At 40.2% G+C, this 4,903-nt stretch overlaps 1 long non-coding RNA gene across 2 annotated transcripts; it reads left to right on the top strand.

Moving 5' to 3' along the window:
* The first annotated feature begins 256 nt into the window (after positions 1-256).
* Positions 257-3,594, top strand: LOC129763267 (uncharacterized). Of its 2 annotated transcripts, XR_008740865.1 has the most exons (4): positions 257-281; positions 2,929-2,944; positions 3,087-3,404; positions 3,468-3,594. It is a non-coding gene; the product is annotated as an uncharacterized LOC129763267 (long non-coding RNA). The 2 variants fall into 2 exon arrangements; XR_008740864.1 differs by lacking the exon at positions 257-281 and having other exon boundaries at positions 2,822-2,944.
* The last annotated feature ends 1,309 nt before the right edge of the window (positions 3,595-4,903 follow it).

Raw genomic sequence — 4,903 nt, 5'->3', positions numbered from 1 at the left:
AAAAAAATGTACGTTTTTAATGAATAAATTACTTCTTGAAAATATCATTTTCACATGGATGCGGTGGGCAACCAAAGATAAACACAACGACTGACGTCACTATTTGGGAAATAGATATGGCAGCGCATGCTATGTCGCTCGAAACTCTACCATCTTCATTACCTTTTTTCCAGGACATTGGTCTCAGATGAAGAAAATGAACTTCTCCGGATAAAAAATGCCTACACTGGAGAAATAGTTTAGTAAAAGCAGCTACCAAACCTTTAGTAGCAAAAACATTAGTAAAATATACACATATTTGACGTAGGACTACGTCTAACCGGAAGATATAGGGGGTGAAATGGAAATCCAGGCACTGAACAAGTAGGAAAAAATGCAAGATTTGGAACGCTTATAACTCGAGCATTTCTCAATAGATCGCAAAGGTTTTTGCATCAATTGATAGGAAATATATCTACGCATCTATCATAACGAGTAACATTTCATTTTTCTTGAGATAAATAATTGAATAATTGTGAAATATCAAGCATTGTCAAAATGCACTATGTGCCCATTTTTGATTGGTCCATTCTGTGCTCCTCAAATCGTACCGACCGAAACGGGCAACCAGAGCAGCAGCGAAATAGAATGAAGCACGATTGGAAAGGAAAAAGAAAAAAATGAACGAAACATTGGTCGCAGTCTCACACATGCGTAATTCTCGAGCCAGCCAGTCAGCTTAAAAATCCCCGCTCCGCTGCCGTAACGATCATTCTCATTCAAACCGTTCACCACATCGGTTCGCATCACAACACATCAACAAACCAACCCAAGCAGCCATGTCTGGACATGGTAAAGGAGGAAAAGTGAAGGGAAAGGCAAAATCCCGCTCGAACCGTGTTGATCTGGAGTTCCCCGCAAGGGTAGCTAGGCCGAGCGCGTTAGTACCAGTGCACCAGTCCACCTAGCCGGCGTTATATAGCTTCGGCCGCCGAAGTGATCGAGTTGGCTGGTAGAGCTGCTCGCGACGATAAGAAAAACAGCATTCAGAACAGAACACATCAAGACAACAACAGGCAGTTGCAGCGAGTGGCGAGTGGCAAACGCAATCGCAAAACGGCATCAGGTAGCAGAAGAAAAAAGTTTGTTCTTTATACAAACTGCTTTGGTGGCAAATCCAGAACAAGGCGGCATCGAGGGCGTTCGAAATGGTTTTTTTCAAAACCACGAGTACTAAGTTTTCTAAATTGGAACCATTCCATAAAACAAGGCGCTTTTCAGGGCCATTAAACCTTCCAAAAAAGCGTTTAGGAGATACAGTTCAATGCTTTCTAAAACATTATCCAAAATAATAATAAAACACAAATTGATTTTTTCATAATTTGTTTGCCTGGATCTGATGAGTATGTGAATTTGGCAGTTGTTCTGAGCTTATTGATAGTTGGGGACTTTCCTGATTATTCAATTTTCACCAATTCTTAAATTGTTTCCAGATTGAAAGTACAGTAATTTACAATTAGTTCGACATTTAGCTAATTGGACGGACATGTAATGCGACTTATTTAGTTGGACATTTTTGTAAACATAGAGATCCAAATTATGACCCCAAATTGAAAGTCGACACTGTACCACTGTCATCGTAAATATTCAATTACAGGTTGAAATCGCCTCCAATGCGACACTGAGTGGCGCTTCGGCACGTCGCATTGAATGTAATTTACTGTAAAATATGTCACAAGCTGGATGGGAAGAAATTTTCCAACTGTGAAAGCTGTGGCGAGTGGCAAATGCAATCGCTAAACAGAAAGGTTTAGCCGAACAAGATGGGGATATCGAGTGATAACAAAACAATAAACTCTTTGGATTGAAGATAATTATGTGATCCTGAAAAGGACCCTTTTTAGCCTGCATGTGAATCCAACGAGCGAACAAATCGTAATGAATGTATTTTTTGCCATCGCTCCCTTTTAACGCTCATTCGTTCGTCTCGTTGGACTCGCCCCTCTGGCTGAGTCTGCCGATTTGTCTCTATCCTGTGAGTGTGTACCGCTAGAGTATAAAACACGCGGACCCCAAAAAAATATCTTATTTTCTTTCAAACCGTAAACCCGTGTGGTTATACGGCATCGGCATCGTGGACGTAACAAAGTAGGACAAGTTAAGGGAAAGGCAAAGTCTCACTCGAACCGTGCAGGTCTCCAGTTCCCTGTTGGTCGCATTCACTGATTACTCCGCAAGGGTAACTAGGCCGAACGGATTGGTGCCGGAGCACCAGTATACCTAACAGCGATTATAGAGTTTCGGCCGTCGGAGTGCTCGAGTTGGCTTGCAAAGCTGCTCACGACAATCAGAAAACCCGCATCAAGAACAGAGCAACTTCGGTTCGGCGCTCATCAAGGCAACAATTAGTTTCAGTGAGTGGCAAAGTGTTTCTCCGGCACGTCGCATTAAATGTAATTTACTGAACCACTTGTCCCAAGCTGGATGGGAAGAAATTTTCCAACTGTGAAAGCTGTGGCGAGTGGCAAACGCAATAGCTAAGCAGGAAGGTATAACCAAACAAGATGGGAAATCGAGTGATAACAAAAACACAACACCAAATATTCTTTTCAGAACCATCAACATATTCATAAAGAGTAAACAGTAAACTAATCCATTTTTCAGGTAGATAGGTAGGTATTCACGTATTCAAAATAAAACAATATATTTAAAATATATATTTAACAAAAGCTGTCCCCTTTGTATTGTCCTACGTCACTCCGGTTATGTCCCCGACATTACCCACCCGTCTTTTTGTAAATATTACTAAAATTGCGTAAAAAAGATGTCAGACGCAATGAATGTTCCTACCAGGAATTCGTATATTTTACTTCATACCATTAGTAAGTTTGTTTTTATTGTCATACCTAACAACTGTTATGTGCGCACTTTGTCTTTTGTCTTTTGGAGACGAAGCGATTCGGAGGTAAGCACTTTGTTTTTATTGAATTCAATTATGTATTCATCTCCCCCGAGAATTTGGTTTCATATTTTCGGCGGGGAAAATATCACAAGAAATTTTGATCCATATTAACATAATTGACCTAATACCATTTTTTCTTTTTTAGTTGGCCTTAAAACTATATGCAGTACAATCATTCATCATAAACAAATCGGAGATAAGTATTCGTTTTTTTTTACATCATTACATCAGTCACCTCGGTCGGGAAACTATTTTCATATTCCCGCCAAGGATAAACATCAGTTATATTCTGTACATTACAACACTATTGACCTTTTTCCTTGTCTTTACAGCTGGCATGATCCCAGACTCGTAATACTTGTTTACCAAAAACCATCCAAGCTATGGGATTGAAGGTAACGGCGAGTTTGTCGCTAAGATTGGAATCTTTCATCAACACATCATCGACCGTAAAAAACTTAAGGTGAACATACATAATTTATTGCATATTTAATATCATTAACATATGTATTTCTTTTCTTCATAGGGACACGAGAGAACAAAATACGGATGGACCGTGCTAATTCTACCGTCACTCTGCTAATGCAAATTAGAGCGATGCAGCAGGAAGACGAACGGGAACTTGCTTTGGAAATGCTGATCAAATTGAGGTGGTTGAGGCTGCGATTAAAATTTGCCTCTTGTACGCAATTTATAGAATGATTCCAACGAGAATTATTGATGTTGTTTATAGAATAAGTTATTAGTATAATGTATTCTAAGTATGTAGAATTAAACGCAATCAAATACAATTTTTTAAATTAAAAATAATTATTAAAAAATATTGTCATTATCCCTGATGATTACCTCGCACAAATATGAAGCACAATTTTCACTGTTATTGCACCAATGTTGGACCAACAATTTGTAGTTTGTTTGACATATGTGCCTACCATTCTTTTTTTGTAACATGTACCAATGATTAGTAGGGTAGAAAATGACTAGAGAATTGGTAACATGTACCAAAAAATTCGTCATATTTACTAAATTTTCCTCTCAGTGTACTGGGATTATGTACACTCTTAACGTAATTCAATGAAATTTCGAAAGTTTTCACTCATACTACAAATGAATCACAGATACAAAATCAAGAATCCAAAAACAACTGCAAATTTCCTAAGCTTATTATTCCAACAGATGTTACATGCCACCTCGCGATCGCCTTCTGCGCCGCATGGGTGATTACATGCAACTTTAGAGCGATTATTATGTGGCACCGAGGGCCCTAATTGTTACAAGCGAAGCCATCGCCCTAACCATGTCCAACGAAACCGGACCACGTTTCCAAACTTGCCACGCTCTTTCGAGGTGCTTGGGTGTGATGTAGCTGCCCAGTGATTGTTTCTACATATGTCACCCAAAGCAGTGATAGAGCGGAAGATGTTTCGAAACAGCCCAAAGCTGTCGTTATGTTATTGTGATAACAAAGCTAGGTACGCGGGCTTGTCCCACGAGCAACGCGTTCGGAAGCGACCATTTTCACCTGACGACATTCACTTCGAGCAACACCGCACCGAGAGAACGAGAATGAGCAGAGATTCTGTGGAACAGATCAACGAAATATCTAGATCTCTCGAAACCTCGTTTTGCGCAAGCGGCAACCTAGCAAGGTTAACTAGTCTGCAACTGCAATACGATGCAGCGTAAAACATTCTTGGGATGATTCCGTTCACTCTGTTTCCCATTTCCTCCGCGTATCGTTAGATTTTTCTTTCCGAAGAGAAAGACAGACCGAGAGAGAGAATCGTTGCGAAGATTCCGATTGTTTTGTTTTAGCGGTTAATGAGGAGCCCTGGCGAATTAAGTGCATGCACGGTTCTGGCTTAACTTGTTGCGAGAATCTCGAACCGAAACCCCCGCCAAACGAGTTGCGCGTAAGTTGTTGTTGTTGTTCTGTCAGCTGTCAGCAAAACACAGCAAGGT

This window comes from Toxorhynchites rutilus, chromosome 1, assembly GCF_029784135.1.
Source record: "Toxorhynchites rutilus septentrionalis strain SRP chromosome 1, ASM2978413v1, whole genome shotgun sequence".
Taxonomy (NCBI): domain Eukaryota; kingdom Metazoa; phylum Arthropoda; class Insecta; order Diptera; family Culicidae; genus Toxorhynchites; species Toxorhynchites rutilus.
Note: the sequence above shows the minus strand (reverse complement) of the source record. Positions and strands in the feature narration are given on the sequence as shown.